Here is a 13,542-nt window from a genome sequence, read left to right on the forward strand (position 1 = left end):
TAGCTGCAAACGAGGAGCTGAAATGTTTTCATTATTAAATGGCAGAAGCTGAAAGATTTTCTGCATTTTACTGTCTCTAGAGTGTCCCTGAGGTCACCCATCAGAGTGCCTGCACAGAAAGACAATCTCGGAAACATATTTCACATCTGCCAGCCCTGCACGGCAGAGGAAGATGTACTAAAGCAACTGTGCATCGGCTCCTGGCTCTGCCAGGGTAAGGGGTGAGGCCACACAGATTTGTGCATGAAGAGAAGAGTGTGAATGGGATAGCCACTGCCCAGCCTGTGTGGCTAAGCCAGAGACAAAGAAGCCCTGGGCACATGCAACAGCTGCACCTGCTGGGGAGCTGGGATAAGCCCCTAAGATGCTGCTTGAGACTGTTTCCTTCCACTTTCCATTCCAAGGAAACAGAGTCTGATCAAAGCACTTTCATTTGGTTGGGAAGGAGCTGTCTTGTCTCCATGCTGTGAGAAGTCAAGGGGGTACTTGGAAGCATCTTGTGAGTCCAGGACAACTCAAAACTGCAAAGCTGGAGTAGAAAGGACTGTGTGGGGGTGACAGTGTGGGGACTAAACCAGCACAGAGTTAATGCAAACTAAGAATTACCCAGGGCACTCTTGTCCTGACAGCAGACAGACATTAGTAGCCCAACAATGCTCCAAAGTAACAGTGGTGTGGATGTGCCCCTAAAATAGCCTCAGCCTTCTGTGTACACACATTCCACTTTGATAGGGATATGGGGAGAAGACTATGGATACATCAAGGATCCAGCTCCAGCCCACGACTGGCCTTATCAGTTAAGCAGCTTTGCATGGTTTGTCAGCAGATTAAGAGCACATTGTGAAACAGAAAGGTTCCAGAGAAGCAGGTCCCATGACATTAATTTCTCTCCTGAGTTAGCTTTACTCCTAGGAAAGAGGAGGCAAGGAGTGCTGCACCTCTGTGGGACCCTGGTTTCCAAGCTTTACTCCCTCCTCAACCAGGTGCCACTGCCTCCTGCTGAGGGCCAGTCTTGCAGGGTGCTCCCTCAGAGCCCTCGGGGCATTCGGATCCCTGAAATGAACCCAGGCACAAAAGGTGCAAAAGGAGGCTGTTTGTCATGGGAACCAAAGCATCCTTCATATCACGTAAACCCTACAGTGCCTCAGACGGGATGTTATAGACAGAGCTATTTCCACATGAGGCTATTTCTCAAAGCCTCTCCCTTGGAGAGCTCTTACAAAATACTTGTATCACATCTTCCCGTGACTCTGTCTTCCTCTATTGGTCTCACAGAGGTGAGGAACTGTCAATGAGGAAGATGTTAGGTGAGTTCCAACCCTGCCCTGCAATAATTTGAACTAGTATGAAATACTGACTATACACAATGGATGCCTTTGTGTCTCAGCAGATTGTGTTTAGCATTAGTTACAAAATTAAGCTGAAACTTTAAAGAAATTTAAATATAAAAAAGTTACCTAAGACCTATCTCACCTTATGTCTTGTAAGCACGACCACAAAAGAATTGTATGACAATTTAAAGAAGGAAAGAAAAGAGTGGACCAGGATGGGCAGCAGCAAAACTCGAGAAAGGTGGGTATCAGCAGTCCGATTCTCTGCCTTTTCTGAATTTTGTTAACACTCATGGTTTATGCAAAACAAGAAAAGACAGGATGCAATATGGCTTGTCCTTATTTAAATACTAAGAAGGAAATTCTGCTGTGGGAAAAGCACCTGCAATCCTATTGCTCCTAGCAAGTGGTGCCTACACATCCTCAGGGCTTCTTTACCCACTGTGTCAGAGATCAGGCAAACAGGGCATCCGAGTCCTGGGACTGCTGAGTCTGGAGTGGTGACACTGGGACTGTTATGAGATTACTTCTGACACGATGAAAGAGGAGTATGAAATAAAAAGATAAAAACAGCTTGTGCAACAGCTAAAGCAGAACCATTTTAAATGCATGAAGTTCCTGACCCCCCCAAGTAACATCTGCCGCACTCTACCTGGCTATGTCCGTGCTTACCTTTGCTTTAAATAGCACCAAGCGCAGCACTCGGATCACTGACATCTGTGCAGGGATACCTCAGCCTATTTGCTACAGGATCTGTCCCTTGGAATCAACTCTCAGCTATTACAAAAAGAAAATACACAAGAGAGGCAAGGATTACAAAGTTTGCAAAAGTAGCTTAATTTTACCTCATTTTATATCACATTTTTAGCACTCTTGTAGAGGCAATTGAATTATGGGTAGCATGTAACTTTTTGCATGAACAACCATCCATGATTCAACTGCCAGCAGTGGTGAAATCTCCATCTCTCCAGTGGTGGAATTTATTGGTTGATCCTTGGCATCTCTGTCCACATACACCTCATCAAGCCTATAGTCTTGGTGGAGACAACAGATCTTCAAGGATCTGCTGAATTCTCCTTGTCTGGATTCTCCTCCTCATGCTGCCAGCCTGCTCTCAGCCTGGCACTGCCACAGCTGGGGGCTGCAGAACAATCACATCGCGTTGCAGGGTGACAGCACCCTCTTGCTAAGGCTGAGGCATGTGAGCCCATCCACTTTGACCGTGGGATGTTGTTTTTTTTTGACAGATTTTTCGCAGGCTGTAACCTGTAAACTGAGCAACTGTCAACATGGCTCAACAGTTACTATTTTCCATTTGTTTTCCTTCATCAAAATACATGTGCTGCTTGCTGGCACTTTGTGGCACACCAGTGACATTCACTATAGGTACATCTCAGCGGTGCGCATAGGTAGCAAAACTTCCATGTATACATGGAACAAAAATAACATTTGAGCCTTGCTGTCATTCGTGGCACATAATGGGCCTGTGCCTCTCAAGACCCAGTGGTGAAGTGCAGTTGCCTGGCAGCTTTCGCTCTGAGTGGAGTCTGATGTACAGATGGGGGTTATTTGGAGCACTACATTTAATGACCGCTGGCAGAGGATCATCCCCAAATCTTTTATTGATTGCCTTGTAAAAATAGATGGGTCAGTCTCTGAGCTCGTGAACGTCTATTTAAAGAAATCCCACTAGTTTACATAAGTTAAATGTTAGGCTTAGCTTCCATCCTTGAATATGCCTCATCTCTCTTCATCTGGGATTACCACCCCCCCCTTCTGCACAGCCCATGCACACAGACACACAACTACGATCAGGGCTGTGGTTACAGACTTGCTAAGTGAGCAAGTGTACTTTTTCAACCTTATTTCAGGAACGCTCAGTTGGCAAAGACAAACAGTGGTAGTGTCAGGAGATCAGCTTTGCCATAGGTGTCAGCATCGTTCAAGGGAGGAACACTCTTCTGAAACATCAATGCTCAAGCAAACCGCAGTCACTTTGAAGTGGAGATACACTGAACAACAAATTCTCCAACCTAGCCCAAACAGGCATACAGGAAAAAAAAAAAATCCATTTCTCTCCCCATACCTTAGATTTCCACAAAGGCTGTCAACAGGAACAACACTTCAATCATTTTTGTCTCGGTTTTCAAGCCCAAGCTTTATCTGGCTTATCGGAATTGGACAAATCATTCTGGCCCCACCAGTTTACTCCAGCATTTCCCTGACAAAAATATCATCACAGAAGGATTGTACTAGCTTCTTTCTTTCTTTCCTCATGATATATGGCTTTTGGAGAAGATGGCATGCTGTTATGGTTAGCTTGCAATATATGAATTGATGTACAGAACAAGGCCAGAACAGAGCAAATGCAAAGGCACCTCTGCAAAATGAAGACAGTTCCTTTGCTTATCATAGATAGTGTTGCTTTATCACCATAAAAGCCTGCACTGCCAACACATAGATATGATCTAATTCCTGAGCAAGCCTGTCTCAGATTCCCTGGCTGTTTTGATTACCAGTGACCAGAGGAAAGAAAAGGGCAGGATGGGTGAGCTGTCCGCCAGTAGCAGTCCTGTAACAGGAATACAGATTCTTCTTTTTCTCTTCCCTAAAAGGAAAAAGGATTTGCTGTGCCGGTTTTTCATCTCCTTTCCCCTTTCATTGAGAGTGACAGTTATTTGATTCTGTGTGGCATATCAACAGTTTGGATAAATTAATGTATACTTAGAGAGCTGTATTTATGGTAGGAACATCTCCTTGTGAAAAGCATAGGTTAGAGACGCAGGGACTGAACTGGTACAATCTATTCAATTTTCTTTTCTTTATGTCCTTAGCAGTGATGTTTATTTAGCTATTTTATCTGTGTGCGTGCTTGTGCATGTTTTTGCAGGCATCTGATTGCAAGCACTTGATTTCATACACTAGATCATTCAGTCTCTGCCCAAATCTGGACAGCCCCCGTTATACTGGTTAGAGGCTAGTTCGTGCTTCCATATCCACTGAGGTTAACAAACCAAACTCTCTGCTGATTCACAGACAACTCAAATACTGAAGCTCTAGTGTGCGGGTAGACCAAAAATTACAAGAGAAAATACAGTAAGTTTCCATTAGTCACTGAATTTCATCCAATTTCCATTGCCTCCAGGAACTGACACTTGGTCCATACGTATTTCAAAGCCTTACCTAGTATCAGCTCCCGTTCTACGTATTATACTACAGCTGTTCCCAGTACCACCAGTGATATTTTCTCGTGCTTCTGCATGACTAGACCATGCCCAGATCTCCTTACCTAAGTAATGACCAGCTATTACACCAGCCTACTTGCCACATGTGCCTGTTCTGTGCTTCTTATCAGATGGGGAAGGAGGGGTATGTGTCTTTCACCCCGTTAAACACCATGACACATTCCCTCCTCCTGCCAGAAGTATGGCTAAAATGCAAAAGTCTGTGTTGTCCATCTCTATATTTTTCTTGGACGCGAACATCTCTGGTCATTTAATTCACCTAAGAAAATCACTGCTTCACATAAAACATCTTTTGTTATTTTTGGAGTGAATTTCACACAAGTCTGACAGAGCAGCAGACAGGCTCCTTTTTTGTATTTCCAGCAAACAGACAAATGGCAGTGGCATCCCATCACCTACTGCCCTTCAGGCTTTGCTGGCCAGGACCACCTCAAGGAACATTACATTTCTAGGCTTATCGCTTCAGTTATTTGCTTCTTTGGCGAGACTAAGACTAAATGAATGCCATGAATCCTGTGCTTTAGAGACTTCTCTGTCAGAAAAATGAAAAGAACTCACTTCCCAAGAATGAGACAAGACAATAATCACTGTTGGAAGCAAATTTAGGAGGGAAAAATGTTATGGACCACTGGCGGTCTCCTGAGCCATCCCTGCAAAGACTTCTTTGTAGAAGGAACAATGGCTGAAACATCAATAGAAATAGGCAAGGATTGCAGTTGTCAGAACAAGAGGATGCAGATAAGGACCAGGGCTTTCTCCTATTAGAGCAAGAGCAGGCAGACTGGTGGAGTTTTGAATATATTTGTTGGAAAGGACAGAACTATTGATCTTTATTGAAGTGGAGAGGAAGGCTGATGGGAAACAAAAAGGGTGGCTAAAAATAAAACAGTAATTCTGTTTTCCAGTCAGGAAGAAAGAAGAGAAACTGTCTGTTCCTATCCTACTCAGCAAATCAAAGAATAAGTGATTTATAATCAGATTAACAGCCATGGCTTCTAATCTGCCCAATTTGTCACTTGCTGTAAGTCTACACCTGAGCTGTCAGCAGCGGAGATGAAAATGATTGATCTGTGACTTTGCTGGCATAATAAATGCTAGTGTATACAGATGAGGATGTTTCTTATCACTGGCTACCTCAAATTGTGCTAGTTACCAATGACTATGAACATTACTTCTTTCTCATTCTTGGTTCCCTGCTTGGAAACCCTGGATACATGGGGGAGATTATGAGAAAATGTGCAGGCTGTGTGTCTCAGTGAGATGGAGAGAGGTACACCAGCACAGACACAGCCTTACCATTTGTCACTGCTTTTTGTTTTGGCTTTTAAAAAATTCCCTTCTGTGCCTCTGCCACAAACTAGTACATAGCCAGTCCTAAAAAAAAAAAAATAAATAAAAAAAATTGTTTAAGCAACAAAATACTTCCTGTCCGCAAGAACAGTTATTTGTCCATACTCCTCTGAATCTTCAACACCCTCCCTTCCTTTTCACTCTTTTCCTCTCCTCTTCAGGTCTTTCCCTTTTCTGAACCTCCCCCGCTTCTGCCTAGGTCTGGAGCCTTTTTAAAAAACAGAATTAGATTGGACTCCTTTAAAAGCCTTCAGCAGAGTATATTCTCAGTCAGAAAACATGCATTTCATCAATATTTACTGCAGTTCTTATTTCCACAAAAACTTCTAAATAAACAGGACACAAACTGCATTAAAAACAGAGTCTAAAGAGGCCTATTTCCTGCTGCCATTTAAAAGATGAAAGCAGAAAATGGCTCAAAATTACCTCCCAGCTCTCTTGCAAGAAGTGTTTTAAACTCCCCCCAAAATACAACAGCAATAACAATAGATGCCATTGTTTCAAAACTTCTATTTCTCTCATTCTTTTTTTTTATTCTTTTCCTTTGTGTTTTGGCAGCTGTGAATAATTCTGTGCCCTGGAATTGTTCTGCGGGCTATTAATGTCTGTGACCTTTTACATCAACAACAGCTCTTCTTTTCAGTCATTTCTTGAAGCACTACCTAGTATGAATTTAACATGACAGAGGCAGCCTCCTACACACACACACTTTTCTGAGACATGCAGAAGCATGCTTTCTCCCTTCCATTAAAAAAAAAAATAAATCACTTTATCAGAAAAATATATGCGCGCTTTCTAAATAACTGTGTTTCATGGTGATGGGGAAAAAACACCTACATTGTGACCTTCTGAAGTTCTCTTGGGGAAATTAAAGGACTGATTTTACAGCAGGATGATCTCATTAAGTCTAAGCCATTATGGGGGGTCTCTTTTGAGTTTGCTGTTGCTGCATTTACATTCTAAGAGTGTATAAAGAGCTCATATAGGAGAGCACTCTCCTACTCTATGATCAAATGCATGCACATTATCAAGAGCATCTCTAGTTCTTTTTAGATTCAGCTAATCAAGGATGCTAATGGACTGGAGTCTAGTTATCAGCAGTGCAATGCTCCTGCCCCAGTTTCCCGTGATGGAAACAAACAGCATCCTGTTGCAAAACAGATGGATAAAGTGGGCAGCAGGCATACCATTTGTGCGGGATGAAGGGACTTCAAAAACAGAGGCCTGTAAAGAGTTCTTGACCCTCTAAGTCTATGCATAAATTCAAGGTATGCTTCTCTTCGCTTAAGAACCAAAGATTGGCCAAATGAGTTTGCAGATTATTTTTTAACAGGTTAGATTAATTGCCTTAATAGGTCAAGAATTACCCAGCTTAGGTCCTGTCTATGATTTACACTTTTTAAGTGTCAAAGTTAAGATCCTAAAGGTTGCCACCTCAGTTAAAATTAGTAGTGAGATGTGGGTTAAAACAAGACATAGAGATGCACTGGACTCCAGCAATGCCTCAGATTGGACGTGAATATTGTAGTAAGATCCTTTGTAAGCTTCCTTTGTAAAAAACATAGACTTGGGGACTCCAAAGTTTTCTTTTTGTATATGACTTATCTCTGCTCCTTGCCAGCTGCCAGACATTAATTTCTTTGTGTCACCTGACAAATTCTGGGAGGCCTCTACTTCTCTTAGATCAGGCTTGTCATTTTTTCTAGTCATGCTGAGCCTTTTTGGACAATACAGGGCCTTCTAGACGATTTTCTCTGAAATCCATTTGTCAAGAAAGAATGAGTTTCTGACAAAACAAAACATTTGCAACATCTCTCTTTTTCTCATGGTATATGTTGAATGCTTGTAAAAATCTTTTCAAATAAATTCTTTTTAGCTGAAGTTCTTCACATTGTCTAATGAAAATCTGACAATTTTTAAGAAAAATGGATACAAAAAGTGATTTGGCTTGGTTCATATGTACATTTTTCTTCAAAGAATCCCTCATCACAATATCACCACCATGATACCCACCTTTCTCAGAAACACCTGTAGCAAACTGCCTGTCTGATTAGGGACCCACAGAAATAGGGAAAGCAGACTTGATGTCCTCCTAGAAATACAATATATTTCTCCTTCCTATAATAATAGAATCATAAAATTATTCAGGTTGGAAAAGACCTCTAAGAAAATCATCTGGATAAAGTCTTTTAAGCTGGGAAGAAGGGAGGGAACATTGTAAATGCAGAGGAACACTTGAGGATTCCTGAGAACTCATGAGTTCCCACGAGTGAGTGATCCACTCAGAAACCCATCTTCCAAAATGGAAGATGACTGAGAGTTCTCATGCTGTCCATATTGTACAATGATGATGCTTCATTTAGGAATTATTACAGTACAAATTGTGGATAATATAGCCTGGAACTTTCACTTTTAAATAACACAGCTCCTTCCAATCACATGCTGCAGTCTACACTTCACTTCTGGGTCACTGATTTGAGACTAGCCCAGGAAAGGAGCCACCACTAATAGCTGCTTGGCAGTCACATTTCAACTCCTGGGGAACTGATACTGGAATTATTCAAATCACCACCATAAAGAGTTGCTCTTCTGTTATGTTATACCTGACAGGAAAAGGCCTGAGTATGGCCTGGTACCTCTGAAAGCTGGTACCCCAAGAATGTGAATCCATCCAAATGGCTCAGTGTGAACTTGTCTAGAAGAGCAATGTGGGGATATAAACACACCTGATTTCTATCTTACGCTTATTTTAGAGACAGAACAACTCTCCATTGATATGTCCATGAGAACAAATACATTGGGGAAAAAAAAAAAAAAAAAAGAACCTTTAAAAATATAGATTTGTTTTTGCTGTATCCAATATGTTCTTGTCTAAAAAGCCCATCTGGTCTAAAAATATACAGCACCTGTGTGGATTTTTTACGTATTGAAGCTTGAAGTGCTAAATATCCCTTGTTGTTAAAATAAGTCAAGGATATTCAGAGGATAAATACATACATATATAAAATGTTTGCAATTTGATGCATCTCTGACTTTACTGACTGTGTATGTTCTGGATTGTTCACTGAAAGGGTTTTCACACAAAGATGGGCATGCTGGACAGAGGATAGATATGAAAATGATCAAATAATGGACAAAGGATGTTATCTGCACACTTCACCCATCTCAGTGATAGCTTTCTTTACAACTGTCTAAGCTGAGCTCTTCCAGCTCTTTTTTGATGGACAAAAACATTTTCCTCCATCTTCCCTAAAGATAACTGAGTCACAGAGCAAAGAAGGAATTGAAATACTGCAGAAGAAACGTACAATATCAGACATACAGCAGCAAATCCCAGTTAGTGATGATGCTAAATATACATTTTTTCTATCCCAACCAAGCACTATGTCTCTCTTGCTCTTTTCAGTGCTGTACTTTCAAATGTCAGAGAACTGTGTAGCATGACGTTTGTATCTAAGATCTTGCTTCTAATCTTTAGAATAAAAGAATGGGAGAGAATGAAGGGATGCTCTTGAGGTCACTGGCATAATGTTCTAAGGTTGCAGAATGAACTCAGTCCACACCTATTTACTACCCTAAAGTTAGTCATTACAGCAGGACAATAGTGAAAAATGTGCCCATTTCCCAGCTGACTAAGATCAGAATCACAGAAGATTTTGTTCTGAAGATGTTATTTATGATGCAATCTGACCATATTCATACTAACTCTCATCTCTTTTCATACAATTCATGTTTTATGGAATGATACTGGAGACAGAATCATAAACAAGGATTCAAATATCTAAAATGCTTATTCAGCTATAGCCATGCAATTATTCGGTAGGCATATGACAAAGCACACCAGTAAGCAGACAATGAAACTGTCTGCCACCATCTGTCTCTTCTCTTGAGCCAGGAAGGATTCTAATTATCTTTAAATCTAGGACCAGCAAAAACATTTCAAATATGTAGATAATTTCAAGATATGGAAGAGAAGAGGTAATCCAGTGATTTCTTCAGGCTCTGCTCCCTTTTATGGCTCTGCCATCATTCAGGAAGGTATTGGAGCCGTCAAAGCCATCTTATTATGCAGGAAAAGCATTTCAGTTCGCTTACAACCCTCCTTTATAACACAAGAGGTACAGAAGCACCCCAAACTATGATTTTGTTACTCCTAAAACTGCAAAAGCTGATGGAACAGATCTCTCTTCCTTCCTTGCATAAAGAAGCTTGTCAAAACGTATATTCAAATCCCCTTCTTTCCATATAGACGTCTGCATATTTGGGTTTTCAACCCACAGGGAACTCCTGAGACTGGAACTTCTGAGCCAGTTCTCCCTGTACTTTGCTGTATGGTAATCTTGTAGTAGAACAGACCCATCTGAAAGTCTCAGCTCTGAAGTCAAAGTAAACTGAAATAATATTGCTCACTTTGAAACCTGAAAAATAACAGTAAACCATAAGCTCAAATATGTCTGTAGAAACAATTACTGTAAAACACATTTGGCACTGGAAACTGTTTTCAAAACACAGGATGAAACGCTACTGTGATGGATTTGATTCGTGTTTTAATGTCTCAGAGAAAAAATGGAAGCCTCTTTGCATTTTAATGACTATTACACAATTATAATGATTGCATTAAAAAATAGACATAAAGACTGTGAAGGCTGTTGTCTCCTAGGGTACATTAAGATACCACCCATGGCTGAGAATCAGCTCAGGCTCCTACTTCAGGCTCCGCCCCTGGATAGGTTAGAAGTTTGCCACATGTAAAGATGATCATCCAGACTTCCCCTACAGTCAGCAAACACACCTGAGTGCTCTAAAGAAGGGATGAGAAGATACTTCTCACATGGACTTGCACACCTCCTGCTGTTGTTCCAAAGGGGAATCAATTAGTTACTGTTCTCTTCTACTTCTGGTAGAAAGACTCTTAAATTAATCCAGGTAATCCTGCAGAGGATAAAGTAACCCAAGAGTAGATGACAGATAAAGGGCAGAAGAGTAAGGGTGAAAGTCATCCTCAGTATCCTGCTCAACTGAGCTATTCCAATGCTGCAGCAGGAATTAAACAAATCAACTTAATCATTCTGCTTATTATTGTTGCAATTAATCACTGGATTTCTCAGGCAGCATCACTTTGTTACTTAGTACTTTTGTGACTCTTCCCTTGCTCGTTTACTCACCTGTTAAAGATTAAACACAGCTTGGGAGGCCACCTGTTCCTAAAGCTCAGTGCTATCTAATTCTTCATCATTCCAAGTTTTGAAACACAAAGTACATGCTAAAATCCAATTAGAAAGAGAAACGAGTCATGAGAAAATCTAGTGGCAAAAAAACAGATTTGACAGCTTAAACCTTTTCCAATTTACAGTTATATTGTATGATCTAATGCAGCTCACCTTGCCAAATGGCCCCATTAGCATTTAAACTTCAGACGAACACCATATGCAGTGAAAGGATATTGATTACTAGCCACTACTGGAAGGAAAATTAAAGCTAGGAAAGGGGTGACAGATCTGGATGAGGTGTATTTGCAATCATCTTATGCCAGACTAAGGGAATAAGAAGGTCAACTCTGTACGGTTGGAGCTGTTCCCTCTCTGGTAATACATGTACAAAACAAAACAATTCCAGATTCCTTTGTAAAGATCCCTGTAAATCTTTTACAGATAAGCAAAGAAATTGCACTGTTCTGTCTCTGAAGGGGCATTCCAGACTCAACAGGATAAGCTGGAGAAGTCTTTTTGGGTGTGGGCCTCAGATCAAAAAAGGGAAACACGTTGATTTGCTATGCCAGGAAGCCAAAAGACTTCATTTCAATAGATACTTGAGAAGAGAAACCAAGGGGGGGGGTGACACAGGAAGTGTCAGTGAAGAGTTTAAAGGAACTAGGAAAAATTATAAAGATTGTATTAAAAAAGATAAAAACCTGTAAAGTGACTGTTGAAGATGTCTTTAGTCCATAAAAAATTTAGTACTCAGTCATCTGGGCAAAAACGGCAAAGAGGAAGAAGAAAAGAACTGAATAAACACAGAGAAAAGAACTGAAAGATAAATGGGATAAGGACAGAGAGGAAATGAATCCTACAAAATAATTCCAGGGCAGCAACCAAGGATTGCACTGCTGAGGTTAGACTGGCAAAACCCATGGATTCAGCATAGTCCAAGGGCTTGTGCTGGTGCTGTATCTACAATCAGCCCTTCTTAACATTTATGCTACTACACTTGTGGCTAAACATAGATCCTTACAATTTATGCAGATGCAACATGCATGAAGCAAAAGGACAGTTATGGGAGCTTTTAAGCTTTCAGGACAGCTGTCAGAGCAACTCTGCGCAAGGGCTGGTACCAGTGCTGAATAACCCTGACCAAGTCTAGATACAAGTTCTTTTCTTAGATTCATAGCAGAAAAATAAGGGTATGTATTTAATGCTTTAAGTTCTGTCAATGTTCTTACAGATCCTGTTCACCCACTTTCAAAAGGCTGTCTTGCTGGCAGAAACTTGTAAATATGCACACATCAAGTTCAAAATTTATCTCTCATCTTTAAAGCATACCGGAGCATAATGAGAAATGCAAGAAAGATCCTTTAATTTTTGCTTTCAAGATGTTATATTTCAGAATCAAAGTTAACAGAGGTAGATTATATAATGCTGACCTTCCAAAAGGGAAAGAATATAAAGTTATCAAGAAATCCAATAGGAAGAAAACATTTTCAAAAATAAATAAATAAATAAATAAATAAAGCAAATAGACAGAGGTACTTATTTGTTCCCTTTGCATAGTAGTATTGTACAAATATCCTGCAGGACAGTAAGCAAGCTTCTGGGAACACATTAAACCTTGATTCTCCAAATGACTCAGCTAATTGCTTAAAGGCAACGTCCTTAGCAGCCAGTTGAGACTGAATATCTGGAAAATGAATGCTTGTTTCATAGGTGGCTCCTGAAGCCCCAGTTGCAGGATGTTGGAGACATGGCAAATGACATTTTCACGCTCTGCCTCTTTAGCACTCATTCCAGCCCTTTGGGATATTGCATTGTTAGCAGACTGCAGAGGATTTGACTGAATGCCTTTGATTTGTGAATGAGGATTTCTATATTAACGTTGGACTATTAGAAATGATGCAGAACTGGTCTGGTCATATACATTTTCTGGAGCAAACCAAAGACACTTCAATCAGAACGACATGGACACTTTTTGACCAGAACTTAAATGTAACCTGGCGTTTAGGATACATACAATAACACCACATGATGTTTTTTCTCTTTCTGAGACTCATTCAAACAGTAAACTCATTTTTATCAACATCTCAGTCACAATGCAATCTGGCATGACTGAGAGCCAGCACAGAAAAGCTTCAATTCTACTGTGCAACTAAGCTGCCGTTGGAGATTTGTGTGTAGGCTCAGAATTTGAACAGCTAGATGCATCAAAATATTCGATGCATTGGTCAAGCGTGTTTACATCGGCGTTTATGGCCATATGAATGCATGCATCATTAGAAAAGTTGAGGAAATCGCACGTTACTGTGCTTTAAAAACAGGAAAGGTGTACAAGGGAAGCTCCTGTTCAAATCATGATTGCTAGACAATCAAAACTCAACTGCCATTCGGTTCCTAACAGTAGCTGCA

At 40.7% G+C, this 13,542-nt stretch overlaps 1 protein-coding gene across 1 annotated transcript in view; it reads right to left on the reverse strand.

Moving 5' to 3' along the window:
- Window positions 1-13,542, reverse strand: part of LOC308197454 (uncharacterized protein) — a 557,403-nt gene that overhangs the window by 418,929 nt on the left and 124,932 nt on the right. Inside the window, exon 12 of the mRNA XM_080597940.1 lies at window positions 2,004-2,108. The gene's annotated coding sequence lies outside the window, so the exon portion shown is untranslated. The remainder of the gene's footprint in view (window positions 1-2,003; window positions 2,109-13,542) is intronic.

This window comes from Anser brachyrhynchus, assembly GCF_964034855.1.
Source record: "Anser brachyrhynchus genome assembly, chromosome: 6".
Taxonomy (NCBI): Eukaryota; Metazoa; Chordata; class Aves; order Anseriformes; family Anatidae; genus Anser; species Anser brachyrhynchus.